At 42.7% G+C, this 17,809-nt stretch overlaps 1 protein-coding gene across 1 annotated transcript in view; it reads right to left on the bottom strand.

Annotated features, from left to right (window-relative positions):
* LOC115459136 (amyloid-beta A4 precursor protein-binding family B member 1-like) overlaps positions 1 to 6,774 on the bottom strand; it is a gene marked incomplete at its 3' end in the record, with an annotated part of 103,905 nt that extends 97,131 nt beyond the window's left edge. Inside the window, exon 1 of the mRNA XM_030189009.1 lies at positions 6,676 to 6,774. The remainder of the gene's footprint in view (positions 1 to 6,675) is intronic.
* Between the last annotated feature and the right edge of the window lie 11,035 nt (positions 6,775 to 17,809).

Consider the following 17,809-nt stretch of genomic DNA (forward strand, 5'->3'; position numbering starts at 1 on the left):
TAAGGTTTTGGTCCTAATTTGTTTTAAAGTTCTATTCTTTTAAAACATTACATTTTTTAAATTATTACTCTGAGGTTTTGTGTATTTTTAATTTAGCTGTTTTTCAATTTAGCCATTCATTACACAATTTTATGAAAGAAAAATTTTTTATGTAGTTTGTATTTATGATTATATATTTTTGTGTTTTTATGGCAGGCGTTTGTGCACCGAAACACGGCCGGTGTCGGGTCTTTTTCATAATAAAGGACGGCAATTATCTCTTTCCTGAAGGCCCAGTGTTGCTTCTTTTTGTTCTTGTTGTATGCTTGTATACTGTTCTACCCTCTCTTTTGTGGAAGTGAATAGGTAACAGAATCACTCAGCAAACAGTTTAATTCTGGAATATTGTGCCACAAGATATGGTGAAAGAAGAAGGGTTTAAAATGCAAATATTAAAGAACAGCGTAATACTGAAGGGTCAAATACTCACCAAAGAAAGAGTGGTGGACCCACCACTCAACAGATGACGTGCGGATAGCAACAGTTTAAAGAAAATGAGAACATTTATTCATACTGGATCAGAGCAAAAGTCCATCTAGCTCAGTATCCTGCTTCGAACAGTGGCCAAACCAGGTCACTAGTCCCTGGCAGAATCCCAAGTGGCCACAGGATTCCTTGCCACCGACCCAGAGACAAGCACTGGCTTCCCCTCTTCTTTTTCTGTTTTATTTGAATAAATGCTATTGTAGTGGGAAAAGTGGGCTTCAGAGGAACACTGATAAAACGAGATTGATATGGTTAACAGGAAAGGGTCTTATCCTTACAGACCCTTTACTTGTGAATTCTTTAAAGTTTTCAGGAATCACTTTAAAACTGTCTTTATTCTTTAAAATACGTTAGTTAATATAGAAGGTGTTTTGGAAATGTCACCAACTACGTAGAATAATGAAGTACTTTTAATTTGATCATTTCAGTCTTTTAACACGATTAGGTTACTGTAATGTCTTACATGCTGGGTGTTCTATAGAACTGATAAAAAGCTTGCAGACCCTGCAGAATTTACCAACTCTTACAAAAATTGCACTGGTGGTCAAAAGAGGCATGCTTATCTTTTAAACCCTGCATTTTGCTGTTCAGAAATTCAGTCACAGATTGTCTCTGACCTATACAATTAATCTGTTAGTTTTCCCTTCACCGTATAGAACATCTCACTATAGAAGGCAACCGTCCATTTTTCAACAGCAAAACACATAATATACAAACAGATTTTTGCCTCTATTTTTGCTTATCAAGCACCAAAACTTTGGAACTTATTACCTTTAAATAATTACAACTTTCTATAACTACATGAGTTTCCACCAGAAATTAAAGACCTTTTTATTTTCCAGATATCTGGAGATTCAACGATTTTTGTCAGATCATTTGTTTTATTTATTTGTTGCATTTGTATCCCACATTCCCCACCCCCCCCCCCCCCCCCCACCCCCTTTGCAGGCTCAATGTGGCTTACATAGATTTGTTAACATTGTCAATTCTTGTTATCCACAATGTACCAAACAGATGCAAATTGAGGTATAATAAGCTTATTAAATAGGAAGGAAAATCCATAAACTGTTACAATTCAAGAACACTTTTTACACCTAGCTACACTGAGTTTTACCTCATTCTCCGGCAATGAGTTCAACGGATTAACTATGCGCTGAGAGAAAAAGAAATCTATTTGTTGAAAAAGTAAACATCGGATTCAGATTTACTGTTCTACTCAGGATTTTGTAGACTTCTATCTTGCCCCCCCCCCCCCACCCGTCTCTTCTCCAAGCTGAAACGTTCTTCCATCTGTAACCTTCCCTCAAATGAGATCGTTCCCTCCCCTTTATCATTTTGGTCGCCCTAACCTGTACCTTTTCCAGTTCCACTACCTTTTTTGAGGCACACAACGGTTGCATCCTGGAGTGATACCGAGGCCTTCTATATTTCATTTAGCCTCTTATTTCATTTCCTAATTTGCTATTTTAGCTGCCACCCCACACTGAGCAGAAGATTTCAATGTATTGTCCACAATAACACCTAGATCTCTTTCTTTCATTTATGTATTGGGAAGAATAACCCACATTTATCTACAATTTTGGGTTATTCTTCCCAATACCTCATTCTGAACTTCTCTACATTCCGTTTTATCTGCCATTCGGATGGCCAGTCCCCCAGTCGCATAAGGTCCTCCTGCAATTTCTCACAGTCTGTATGCAATTTTTCAACTTGAAGAATTTTGTATCATCTACAAGTTGATCACCTCACTCATTTCTCCCCATTTCCAGATGATTTATAAATACGTTAAAGAGCACCGGTATCAGTACATATCCATGGAGCACTGCACTATTCACCTTTCTCCATTGAGAGAATTGGTTATTTAATTCTACCCTCTTTTAATCAGTCCACAACAGAACACTGCCTCCTACCTCACAGCTTTTTAAATTTCTCAGGAGTCTCTCATGGGGGACCTTGACAAAAGCTTTCTGAAAATCGTACACGACATCAAATGGCTCACCTTTATCCACATCTTTACTCAAGCCTTCAAAAATGCTTAGCAGATTGGCAAGGCAAAACTTGTGACCCATTAAACCATGTTTGTCTCTGTGCTCAGTAATGAAGACAAAGAAACCAACTCTGGGCCCTTTTACAGACTGGCGGGAAGACCAACACGGGCTTACCGCTCGCTCTTCCAGGACTACCACCGCCCAACGCGACCAACGGTGGTAGCCCCACCCTCAGCATGCACCATTTCTGGGGGAAAAAGAAAACCCCCAAAATGGCTTGTGCAGCGATAATCCAGCAGTAATCGGACATCGCTGCGCACTGCCTAGTTACTGCTGGGGTAGCGTGGGAGCCCTTATCGCCACCTCAATGGGTGGTGGGTAAGGGCTCCCTGCCGCATGGCCACACGGTAATTATCTCACCACGTAGTCATTTGGGGGGGGGGGGAAACGGCCTTCCTGCAGCTTGGTAAAAGGACCCCTTTGTTTCTTTATAATACAATGACTGAAGCACTGATCATTCCTAGGTGTAAAAAGAAATGAATCTACTCCTAGGGATCCAGATGAACATGCATGACTCGGATTAAGAAGCATCAGAAAGGATATGAACTTGAAAGACCCCTGATAATGCATATTTACTTTCTTACAACCAAGAAAAAACTAATATGTTGCTTTGTACTGAGGCACTTGAATGATTTGTTCTAATGTAACTCTACAAAATTCTACTGAGCATAACTATTTATTACAGTTGCTTAGTTTATTCTGTATTATATTTTGATTGTGTTATTTTTTTTACCTTGCATAGAGTATTTTTACACTAGGGGGCTTAAAACAAAGGGCCCTGTTTACTAAGCTGCGCTATGTAGGAATATATGGGTGTCTCTAGCGTTTAGCGCACGTTAAAAATGCAAGCGCACCTTAGTAAACAGGACCCAAAGAAACAAATATCTCACAGCATCTACAAACCTAGAATTACGCATTGGGTTTTCTCCTCACTTAGCCTTCAGTAGTAACTGCACACTCCTCAGAGGGTACATCTCCACCTAGGGTGGAAAACAATGAGACACAAGATTCTCCTGTCATGCCCTGTGCAGCCCTGATCTACCTTGATCCTCTACTTTTTAAGTCTTGCCTTTGGATAGTACATATAAACTCATAAAACCTGGATCTGGAAGTTGTGCTCATCCACCAACTGTACCTACATCAACCATCCATTAAAAAAAAAAAACCGAAACACAAGTGGGCAAGGGCAAATAGAGATCTCCAGGCCCATGTAGTCTGCCCAACATACTTCCTGATGAAACATCACAGACCCTCGCTGACCTTTGGTTTCACCCTCACCTCTCTAAAATAACATATCCCATGATAGCAGAAAGACCAACTGGACCATCAAGTCTGCCCAATTATTCCTGTTCATGCTTCAAGGATATTTCCCAGCCACAGTCGGACAAGGTGTGGGGCAGAAATACAGAAAATATGCAGAATAAAGGATTTGAATTTCTCTCACACCTTTTCAATAGTAGCTCAATAGGACACAAAAGATCTTTCATTTATTCTGTTCTGATCTGAGTTTAGTCAAAAATGCATTTAGTCTAATAGAAATGATTACATTCTTTGCTTTTATGCTTTATTTCTATACAATCAGCCCCATTACTTCATGTTCTAGACCTCCCACCTCATCAAGAGGTTTTCTTGTCTTCCTCTTATGTAGTTCGCTACCTTGGAGTGGTGAATGTAGAAGGTAGTGACCCCCTCCCAAACCTACCAATAAAGAAATTACCTTGTGTTTTTATCTACCTCTATTTCTGTGCAGTTGGACGTACTAACAGCAACCACACTACTCTATCCAAAAATTTCCCCAGGAATCCAGTGCCAAATCTCAGCCTTTGTGGCTAATATCTTCAACTTAGCATAATCGATTTGATTTCACAGAAACAAAAATAACAATGTTCTACCCTCCCCCACCCCTTTGCTTCTTATTCTATTTCTATAATTAACACTGTCATCCTTCCAGTCCCCTCAGCCCAAAACCTTAGTGTCACCCTATGCCTCCTTTTTTTTTCTATACACATCCAAAACTTTGCTAAATTGTGTTTTCTATAACACCAAAGTCTTATTCAGGCTCAGTACTTTGGCCCACTTAGCCATCTATCCCCACTTCAGTCCGTTCAGAACTCTGCTGCACGTCTTATCTTCCGCCTGAACCAATATACTCATATCACCCCTCTCCTCAAGTCACTTCACTGGCTTCCGATCAGGTACCGCATACATTTCAAGCTTCTCCTACTAACCTACAAATGCACTCGATCTGCAGCCCCTCCCTACCTCTCGACCCTCATCTCCCCTTACGTTCCTACCTGTAACCTCCGCTCTCAAGACAAATCCCTCCTTTCAGTACCCTTCTCCACCACCGCCAACTCCAGGCTCCGCCCTTTCTGCCTCGCCTCACCCCATGCTTGGAACAAACTCCCTGAGCCCATACGCCAGGCCCCCTCCCTAACCATCTTCAAATCATTGCTCAAAGCCCACCTCTTCAATGTCGCCTTCGGCACCTAACCACTACACCTCTATTCAGGAAATCTAGACTGCCCCAACTTGACATTTCGTTCTTTAGATTGTAAGCTCTTCTGAGCAGGGACGGTCCTTATTTGTTAATTTGTACAGTGCTGCGTAACCCTAGTAGTGCTCTAGAAATGTTAAGTAGTAGTAGTATCAGTTCCTGTGCCATGAAGAACCAGGAAGTGACTGACAATGCAAGACAAAAACAAGAAAAAGAGGCAGACAGCCTCTAAGCTTTTGGAGGGAAGAAGTGGGAGACTGAAGAAAAAGGATAAGGAAGGAAGTCAGAAAGGAGAAAATACACACATACAAAGTGAAGTCTGGTACAAACCACAAGGTTCATCTAATCTGTCCATCCTCAATTCCTTCTCATCATTAATGACCTCAGTAACTGGAATAGTGGACAAAAGAGGTGTATAAGTTCACTTTATGAAGGGCTGCATTCAGTATTAACGTTTCAGCCCTACCCTTCACTTTCCTTACTGGGGACGAGCCCTCACTTTCCACAGGAGGAGCGAGAGGAAGAATAATGAGCAGAATGATGTCCCTTTAGGGGCAGAGAAGCATGGTCTGTCCCACTTTCCCCAATAAGGGGAGGATAGGAGAAGCGTAATGTTATGCCCCCACTTTCCCAGGAGAGGAAATGGTACAGAGAAGTAGAAGCTCACTTTCTCGGGAGGATGAGGGAAGAAGGGAGGGGTGGAGAACACCTTGATCTTATTTTTTATTTACAGGGGAAGGTGGGAAGGAAAGAGATAGTACAGCAGGCCTTGCCCTTCATTTTCTGTGGAGGGAGAATGAGAAAGGAGGTCATGCAGGGGCCGTTTTTGTAAGGCACATCAAAAAGTGGCCTGCGCTGGTGTAGGTATGTGTTCTGGACGTGCGCAGGTTCATTTTTCAGCGCGCCAGTAAAAAAAAAAAAAAGGCCCCTTTTTTGGCCGAAAATGGACATGTGGCAAAACTAAAACCAACGCACATCCATTTTCGGCCTGAGACCTTACCACCACTCATTGATTGAGCGGCAAGGTCTCATTCGCTAAGTGGGCAGTAAGCGGCAGCATGCGTGTACTGCCTATTACTGCCGGGTTAAGTGCTGCACAGTAGAAAAATATTTTCTACCGCATGTTTTGGACGCGTGTCAAAAATGGAATTAGCACCCACGCACGCAGTAGCCGGGCGGTTGTACCAATTTGACGACGTAGGCGCCTACGCTCCTTAGTAAAAGGGCCCCACAGAGCGTCACATGGTTGTTATTCGGGGGGGGGGGGGGGAGGCTGACTTCATGTTTGCAGAAGGAAACTACAGAATATTTTAATCACCAATAGGTCTATTGGACGGACCTGAGGCAGCTGCTTCTGAAAAGCTAAAGCTAAGGGCGAGGCCAATTTCCACAAAGGCTTCAGATCCCCTGATTAAGTAACTGATGATAAACACAGAAGAGCAGGAGGTGCAGTAACGTCTCTTCACACCCAGGCCCGGGGGGGGGGAGGGGAGAAGTGACACTAACCCCCCAACCCCAACCCCAACCCCAACCCCAACCCACCCCCACGAACGGGAACGCAAGGCCGAAAGAAAAACATAAGGTGAGAGGTTGGGTTGTGCTTACGTGGAGGGGGCGGGGTCAGAGATACGGTCCAAAAGAAGCTCCTCCTCCTCATACAACAGCTGTAACGGGAGACACCGGCGGAGGGATGGAGACGCCACTGCTCACTCACTCACAACATCCGCTTTCACGCACTTCCGGTGACGTATGTCCGCACCGTCGCAGGGCGGCGCCATCTTAGGAAGGTCCAGGACGAAAAGGCGGGACGGACGTGGCGTAGTGGGAGGAAGAAGGTCGCTGGTCTCCGCCCAGGAATCCGACCTTAACCCAGAGACACCCCAAAGTATACAGAGAGAGATACCCTCCAGACACCCCTAAAAAATACATTTATTATACCCCCGAGACCCCTCTAAAATATACGAAACCTACACACATACCAATGAGACACCCCTAAAAAATACATTTATACCCCTGAGACACCACTAAAATACACAGAAACACACACACACATTTAGGGCCCCGTTTACTAAGGCGCGTTAGCACACACTTACCGTGTAGGCGCCTATAGGGATATTGTGGGCGTGTACATAGCGCACGTTAAAAGATGTTAACGCGCCTAGAACGTGGCTTAGTAAACAGGGCCCTTATACCGAGACACCCCGAAAAAATACATTTATACCCCTGAGACACCACTAAAATATACGAAACCTACACAGATACCAATGAGACACCCTGAAAAAATACATTTATACCCCCGAGACACCTCAAACTATACAAAAAAACAGCCTTTTAGTCAAAAACACACATTTACACCCCAAGTATCCCCTACATATACAGACTCAGCCATGAGACACCCTGAAATATACAGAAACACACATTTATACCCCCGAGACCCCTCTAAAATATACGAAACCTACACACATACCAATGAGACACCCCTAAAAAATACATTTATACCCCTGAGACACCACTAAAATACACAGAAACACACACACACATTTAGGGCCCCGTTTACTAAGGCGCGTTAGCACACACTTACCGTGTAGGCGCCTATAGGGATATTGTGGGCGTGTACATAGCGCACGTTAAAAGATGTTAACGCGCCTAGAACGTGGCTTAGTAAACAGGGCCCTTATACCGAGACACCCCGAAAAAATACATTTATACCCCTGAGACACCACTAAAATATACGAAACCTACACAGATACCAATGAGACACCCTGAAAAAATACATTTATACCCCCGAGACACCTCAAACTATACAAAAAAACAGCCTTTTAGTCAAAAACACACATTTACACCCCAAGTATCCCCTACATATACAGACTCAGCCATGAGACACCCTGAAATATACAGAAACACACATTTATACCCCCGAGACCCCTCTAAAATATACGAAACCTACACACATACCAATGAGACACCCCTAAAAAATACATTTATACCCCTGAGACACCACTAAAATACACAGAAACACACACACACATTTAGGGCCCCGTTTACTAAGGCGCGTTAGCACACACTTACCGTGTAGGCGCCTATAGGGATATTGTGGGCGTGTACATAGCGCACGTTAAAAGATGTTAACGCGCCTAGAACGTGGCTTAGTAAACAGGGCCCTTATACCGAGACACCCCGAAAAAATACATTTATACCCCTGAGACACCACTAAAATATACGAAACCTACACAGATACCAATGAGACACCCTGAAAAAATACATTTATACCCCCGAGACACCTCAAACTATACAAAAAAACAGCCTTTTAGTCAAAAACACACATTTACACCCCAAGTATCCCCTACATATACAGACTCAGCCATGAGACACCCTGAAATATACAGAAACACACATTTATACCCCCGAGACCCCTCTAAAATATACGAAACCTACACACATACCAATGAGACACCCCTAAAAAATACATTTATACCCCTGAGACACCACTAAAATACACAGAAACACACACACACATTTAGGGCCCCGTTTACTAAGGCGCGTTAGCACACACTTACCGTGTAGGCGCCTATAGGGATATTGTGGGCGTGTACATAGCGCACGTTAAAAGATGTTAACGCGCCTAGAACGTGGCTTAGTAAACAGGGCCCTTATACCGAGACACCCCGAAAAAATACATTTATACCCCTGAGACACCACTAAAATATACGAAACCTACACAGATACCAATGAGACACCCTGAAAAAATACATTTATACCCCCGAGACACCTCAAAATATTCAAAAAAACAGCCTTTTAGTCAAAAACACACATTTACACCCCAAGTATCCCCTACATATACAGACTCAGCCATGAGACACCCTGAAATATACAGAAACACACATTTATACCCCCGAGACCCCTCTAAAATATACGAAACCTACACACATACCAATGAGACACCCCTAAAAAATACATTTATACCCCTGAGACACCACTAAAATACACAGAAACACACACACACATTTAGGGCCCCGTTTACTAAGGCGCGTTAGCACACACTTACCGTGTAGGCGCCTATAGGGATATTGTGGGCGTGTACATAGCGCACGTTAAAAGATGTTAACGCGCCTAGAACGTGGCTTAGTAAACAGGGCCCTTATACCGAGACACCCCGAAAAAATACATTTATACCCCTGAGACACCACTAAAATATACGAAACCTACACAGATACCAATGAGACACCCTGAAAAAATACATTTATACCCCCGAGACACCTCAAACTATACAAAAAAACAGCCTTTTAGTCAAAAACACACATTTACACCCCAAGTATCCCCTACATATACAGACTCAGCCATGAGACACCCTGAAATATACAGAAACACACATTTATACCCCCGAGACCCCTCTAAAATATACGAAACCTACACACATACCAATGAGACACCCCTAAAAAATACATTTATACCCCTGAGACACCACTAAAATACACAGAAACACACACACACATTTAGGGCCCCGTTTACTAAGGCGCGTTAGCACACACTTACCGTGTAGGCGCCTATAGGGATATTGTGGGCGTGTACATAGCGCACGTTAAAAGATGTTAACGCGCCTAGAACGTGGCTTAGTAAACAGGGCCCTTATACCGAGACACCCCGAAAAAATACATTTATACCCCTGAGACACCACTAAAATATACGAAACCTACACAGATACCAATGAGACACCCTGAAAAAATACATTTATACCCCCGAGACACCTCAAACTATACAAAAAAACAGCCTTTTAGTCAAAAACACACATTTACACCCCAAGTATCCCCTACATATACAGACTCAGCCATGAGACACCCTGAAATATACAGAAACACACATTTATACCCCCGAGACCCCTCTAAAATATACGAAACCTACACACATACCAATGAGACACCCCTAAAAAATACATTTATACCCCTGAGACACCACTAAAATACACAGAAACACACACACACATTTAGGGCCCCGTTTACTAAGGCGCGTTAGCACACACTTACCGTGTAGGCGCCTATAGGGATATTGTGGGCGTGTACATAGCGCACGTTAAAAGATGTTAACGCGCCTAGAACGTGGCTTAGTAAACAGGGCCCTTATACCGAGACACCCCGAAAAAATACATTTATACCCCTGAGACACCACTAAAATATACGAAACCTACACAGATACCAATGAGACACCCTGAAAAAATACATTTATACCCCCGAGACACCTCAAACTATACAAAAAAACAGCCTTTTAGTCAAAAACACACATTTACACCCCAAGTATCCCCTACATATACAGACTCAGCCATGAGACACCCTGAAATATACAGAAACACACATTTATACCCCCGAGACCCCTCTAAAATATACGAAACCTACACACATACCAATGAGACACCCCTAAAAAATACATTTATACCCCTGAGACACCACTAAAATACACAGAAACACACACACACATTTAGGGCCCCGTTTACTAAGGCGCGTTAGCACACACTTACCGTGTAGGCGCCTATAGGGATATTGTGGGCGTGTACATAGCGCACGTTAAAAGATGTTAACGCGCCTAGAACGTGGCTTAGTAAACAGGGCCCTTATACCGAGACACCCCGAAAAAATACATTTATACCCCTGAGACACCACTAAAATATACGAAACCTACACAGATACCAATGAGACACCCTGAAAAAATACATTTATACCCCCGAGACACCTCAAACTATACAAAAAAACAGCCTTTTAGTCAAAAACACACATTTACACCCCAAGTATCCCCTACATATACAGACTCAGCCATGAGACACCCTGAAATATACAGAAACACACATTTATACCCCCGAGACCCCTCTAAAATATACGAAACCTACACACATACCAATGAGACACCCCTAAAAAATACATTTATACCCCTGAGACACCACTAAAATACACAGAAACACACACACACATTTAGGGCCCCGTTTACTAAGGCGCGTTAGCACACACTTACCGTGTAGGCGCCTATAGGGATATTGTGGGCGTGTACATAGCGCACGTTAAAAGATGTTAACGCGCCTAGAACGTGGCTTAGTAAACAGGGCCCTTATACCGAGACACCCCGAAAAAATACATTTATACCCCTGAGACACCACTAAAATATACGAAACCTACACAGATACCAATGAGACACCCTGAAAAAATACATTTATACCCCCGAGACACCTCAAACTATACAAAAAAACAGCCTTTTAGTCAAAAACACACATTTACACCCCAAGTATCCCCTACATATACAGACTCAGCCATGAGACACCCTGAAATATACAGAAACACACATTTATACCCCCGAGACCCCTCTAAAATATACGAAACCTACACACATACCAATGAGACACCCCTAAAAAATACATTTATACCCCTGAGACACCACTAAAATACACAGAAACACACACACACATTTAGGGCCCCGTTTACTAAGGCGCGTTAGCACACACTTACCGTGTAGGCGCCTATAGGGATATTGTGGGCGTGTACATAGCGCACGTTAAAAGATGTTAACGCGCCTAGAACGTGGCTTAGTAAACAGGGCCCTTATACCGAGACACCCCGAAAAAATACATTTATACCCCTGAGACACCACTAAAATATACGAAACCTACACAGATACCAATGAGACACCCTGAAAAAATACATTTATACCCCCGAGACACCTCAAACTATACAAAAAAACAGCCTTTTAGTCAAAAACACACATTTACACCCCAAGTATCCCCTACATATACAGACTCAGCCATGAGACACCCTGAAATATACAGAAACACACATTTATACCCCCGAGACCCCTCTAAAATATACGAAACCTACACACATACCAATGAGACACCCCTAAAAAATACATTTATACCCCTGAGACACCACTAAAATACACAGAAACACACACACACATTTAGGGCCCCGTTTACTAAGGCGCGTTAGCACACACTTACCGTGTAGGCGCCTATAGGGATATTGTGGGCGTGTACATAGCGCACGTTAAAAGATGTTAACGCGCCTAGAACGTGGCTTAGTAAACAGGGCCCTTATACCGAGACACCCCGAAAAAATACATTTATACCCCTGAGACACCACTAAAATATACGAAACCTACACAGATACCAATGAGACACCCTGAAAAAATACATTTATACCCCCGAGACACCTCAAACTATACAAAAAAACAGCCTTTTAGTCAAAAACACACATTTACACCCCAAGTATCCCCTACATATACAGACTCAGCCATGAGACACCCTGAAATATACAGAAACACACATTTATACCCCCGAGACCCCTCTAAAATATACGAAACCTACACACATACCAATGAGACACCCCTAAAAAATACATTTATACCCCTGAGACACCACTAAAATACACAGAAACACACACACACATTTAGGGCCCCGTTTACTAAGGCGCGTTAGCACACACTTACCGTGTAGGCGCCTATAGGGATATTGTGGGCGTGTACATAGCGCACGTTAAAAGATGTTAACGCGCCTAGAACGTGGCTTAGTAAACAGGGCCCTTATACCGAGACACCCCGAAAAAATACATTTATACCCCTGAGACACCACTAAAATATACGAAACCTACACAGATACCAATGAGACACCCTGAAAAAATACATTTATACCCCCGAGACACCTCAAACTATACAAAAAAACAGCCTTTTAGTCAAAAACACACATTTACACCCCAAGTATCCCCTACATATACAGACTCAGCCATGAGACACCCTGAAATATACAGAAACACACATTTATACCCCCGAGACCCCTCTAAAATATACGAAACCTACACACATACCAATGAGACACCCCTAAAAAATACATTTATACCCCTGAGACACCACTAAAATACACAGAAACACACACACACATTTAGGGCCCCGTTTACTAAGGCGCGTTAGCACACACTTACCGTGTAGGCGCCTATAGGGATATTGTGGGCGTGTACATAGCGCACGTTAAAAGATGTTAACGCGCCTAGAACGTGGCTTAGTAAACAGGGCCCTTATACCGAGACACCCCGAAAAAATACATTTATACCCCTGAGACACCACTAAAATATACGAAACCTACACAGATACCAATGAGACACCCTGAAAAAATACATTTATACCCCCGAGACACCTCAAACTATACAAAAAAACAGCCTTTTAGTCAAAAACACACATTTACACCCCAAGTATCCCCTACATATACAGACTCAGCCATGAGACACCCTGAAATATACAGAAACACACATTTATACCCCCGAGACCCCTCTAAAATATACGAAACCTACACACATACCAATGAGACACCCCTAAAAAATACATTTATACCCCTGAGACACCACTAAAATACACAGAAACACACACACACATTTAGGGCCCCGTTTACTAAGGCGCGTTAGCACACACTTACCGTGTAGGCGCCTATAGGGATATTGTGGGCGTGTACATAGCGCACGTTAAAAGATGTTAACGCGCCTAGAACGTGGCTTAGTAAACAGGGCCCTTATACCGAGACACCCCGAAAAAATACATTTATACCCCTGAGACACCACTAAAATATACGAAACCTACACAGATACCAATGAGACACCCTGAAAAAATACATTTATACCCCCGAGACACCTCAAACTATACAAAAAAACAGCCTTTTAGTCAAAAACACACATTTACACCCCAAGTATCCCCTACATATACAGACTCAGCCATGAGACACCCTGAAATATACAGAAACACACATTTATACCCCCGAGACCCCTCTAAAATATACGAAACCTACACACATACCAATGAGACACCCCTAAAAAATACATTTATACCCCTGAGACACCACTAAAATACACAGAAACACACACACACATTTAGGGCCCCGTTTACTAAGGCGCGTTAGCACACACTTACCGTGTAGGCGCCTATAGGGATATTGTGGGCGTGTACATAGCGCACGTTAAAAGATGTTAACGCGCCTAGAACGTGGCTTAGTAAACAGGGCCCTTATACCGAGACACCCCGAAAAAATACATTTATACCCCTGAGACACCACTAAAATATACGAAACCTACACAGATACCAATGAGACACCCTGAAAAAATACATTTATACCCCCGAGACACCTCAAACTATACAAAAAAACAGCCTTTTAGTCAAAAACACACATTTACACCCCAAGTATCCCCTACATATACAGACTCAGCCATGAGACACCCTGAAATATACAGAAACACACATTTATACCCCCGAGACCCCTCTAAAATATACGAAACCTACACACATACCAATGAGACACCCCTAAAAAATACATTTATACCCCTGAGACACCACTAAAATACACAGAAACACACACACACATTTAGGGCCCCGTTTACTAAGGCGCGTTAGCACACACTTACCGTGTAGGCGCCTATAGGGATATTGTGGGCGTGTACATAGCGCACGTTAAAAGATGTTAACGCGCCTAGAACGTGGCTTAGTAAACAGGGCCCTTATACCGAGACACCCCGAAAAAATACATTTATACCCCTGAGACACCACTAAAATATACGAAACCTACACAGATACCAATGAGACACCCTGAAAAAATACATTTATACCCCCGAGACACCTCAAACTATACAAAAAAACAGCCTTTTAGTCAAAAACACACATTTACACCCCAAGTATCCCCTACATATACAGACTCAGCCATGAGACACCCTGAAATATACAGAAACACACATTTATACCCCCGAGACCCCTCTAAAATATACGAAACCTACACACATACCAATGAGACACCCCTAAAAAATACATTTATACCCCTGAGACACCACTAAAATACACAGAAACACACACACACATTTAGGGCCCCGTTTACTAAGGCGCGTTAGCACACACTTACCGTGTAGGCGCCTATAGGGATATTGTGGGCGTGTACATAGCGCACGTTAAAAGATGTTAACGCGCCTAGAACGTGGCTTAGTAAACAGGGCCCTTATACCGAGACACCCCGAAAAAATACATTTATACCCCTGAGACACCACTAAAATATACGAAACCTACACAGATACCAATGAGACACCCTGAAAAAATACATTTATACCCCCGAGACACCTCAAACTATACAAAAAAACAGCCTTTTAGTCAAAAACACACATTTACACCCCAAGTATCCCCTACATATACAGACTCAGCCATGAGACACCCTGAAATATACAGAAACACACATTTATACCCCCGAGACCCCTCTAAAATATACGAAACCTACACACATACCAATGAGACACCCCTAAAAAATACATTTATACCCCTGAGACACCACTAAAATACACAGAAACACACACACACATTTAGGGCCCCGTTTACTAAGGCGCGTTAGCACACACTTACCGTGTAGGCGCCTATAGGGATATTGTGGGCGTGTACATAGCGCACGTTAAAAGATGTTAACGCGCCTAGAACGTGGCTTAGTAAACAGGGCCCTTATACCGAGACACCCCGAAAAAATACATTTATACCCCTGAGACACCACTAAAATATACGAAACCTACACAGATACCAATGAGACACCCTGAAAAAATACATTTATACCCCCGAGACACCTCAAACTATACAAAAAAACAGCCTTTTAGTCAAAAACACACATTTACACCCCAAGTATCCCCTACATATACAGACTCAGCCATGAGACACCCTGAAATATACAGAAACACACATTTATACCCCCGAGACCCCTCTAAAATATACGAAACCTACACACATACCAATGAGACACCCCTAAAAAATACATTTATACCCCTGAGACACCACTAAAATACACAGAAACACACACACACATTTAGGGCCCCGTTTACTAAGGCGCGTTAGCACACACTTACCGTGTAGGCGCCTATAGGGATATTGTGGGCGTGTACATAGCGCACGTTAAAAGATGTTAACGCGCCTAGAACGTGGCTTAGTAAACAGGGCCCTTATACCGAGACACCCCGAAAAAATACATTTATACCCCTGAGACACCACTAAAATATACGAAACCTACACAGATACCAATGAGACACCCTGAAAAAATACATTTATACCCCCGAGACACCTCAAACTATACAAAAAAACAGCCTTTTAGTCAAAAACACACATTTACACCCCAAGTATCCCCTACATATACAGACTCAGCCATGAGACACCCTGAAATATACAGAAACACACATTTATACCCCCGAGACCCCTCTAAAATATACGAAACCTACACACATACCAATGAGACACCCCTAAAAAATACATTTATACCCCTGAGACACCACTAAAATACACAGAAACACACACACACATTTAGGGCCCCGTTTACTAAGGCGCGTTAGCACACACTTACCGTGTAGGCGCCTATAGGGATATTGTGGGCGTGTACATAGCGCACGTTAAAAGATGTTAACGCGCCTAGAACGTGGCTTAGTAAACAGGGCCCTTATACCGAGACACCCCGAAAAAATACATTTATACCCCTGAGACACCACTAAAATATACGAAACCTACACAGATACCAATGAGACACCCTGAAAAAATACATTTATACCCCCGAGACACCTCAAACTATACAAAAAAACAGCCTTTTAGTCAAAAACACACATTTACACCCCAAGTATCCCCTACATATACAGACTCAGCCATGAGACACCCTGAAATATACAGAAACACACATTTATACCCCCGAGACCCCTCTAAAATATACGAAACCTACACACATACCAATGAGACACCCCTAAAAAATACATTTATACCCCTGAGACACCACTAAAATACACAGAAACACACACACACATTTAGGGCCCCGTTTACTAAGGCGCGTTAGCACACACTTACCGTGTAGGCGCCTATAGGGATATTGTGGGCGTGTACATAGCGCACGTTAAAAGATGTTAACGCGCCTAGAACGTGGCTTAGTAAACAGGGCCCTTATACCGAGACACCCCGAAAAAATACATTTATACCCCTGAGACACCACTAAAATATACGAAACCTACACAGATACCAATGAGACACCCTGAAAAAATACATTTATACCCCCGAGACACCTCAAACTATACAAAAAAACAGCCTTTTAGTCAAAAACACACATTTACACCCCAAGTATCCCCTACATATACAGACTCAGCCATGAGACACCCTGAAATATACAGAAACACACATTTATACCCCCGAGACCCCTCTAAAATATACGAAACCTACACACATACCAATGAGACACCCCTAAAAAATACATTTATACCCCTGAGACACCACTAAAATACACAGAAACACACACACACATTTAGGGCCCCGTTTACTAAGGCGCGTTAGCACACACTTACCGTGTAGGCGCCTATAGGGATATTGTGGGCGTGTACATAGCGCACGTTAAAAGATGTTAACGCGCCTAGAACGTGGCTTAGTAAACAGGGCCCTTATACCGAGACACCCCGAAAAAATACATTTATACCCCTGAGACACCACTAAAATATACGAAACCTACACAGATACCAATGAGACACCCTGAAAAAATACATTTATACCCCCGAGACACCTCAAACTATACAAAAAAACAGCCTTTTAGTCAAAAACACACATTTACACCCCAAGTATCCCCTACATATACAGACTCAGCCATGAGACACCCTGAAATATACAGAAACACACATTTATACCCCCGAGACCCCTCTAAAATATACGAAACCTACACACATACCAATGAGACACCCCTAAAAATACA

Source organism: Microcaecilia unicolor, unplaced genomic scaffold (genome assembly GCF_901765095.1).
Source record: "Microcaecilia unicolor unplaced genomic scaffold, aMicUni1.1, whole genome shotgun sequence".
Classification (NCBI taxonomy): Eukaryota; Metazoa; Chordata; class Amphibia; order Gymnophiona; family Siphonopidae; genus Microcaecilia; species Microcaecilia unicolor.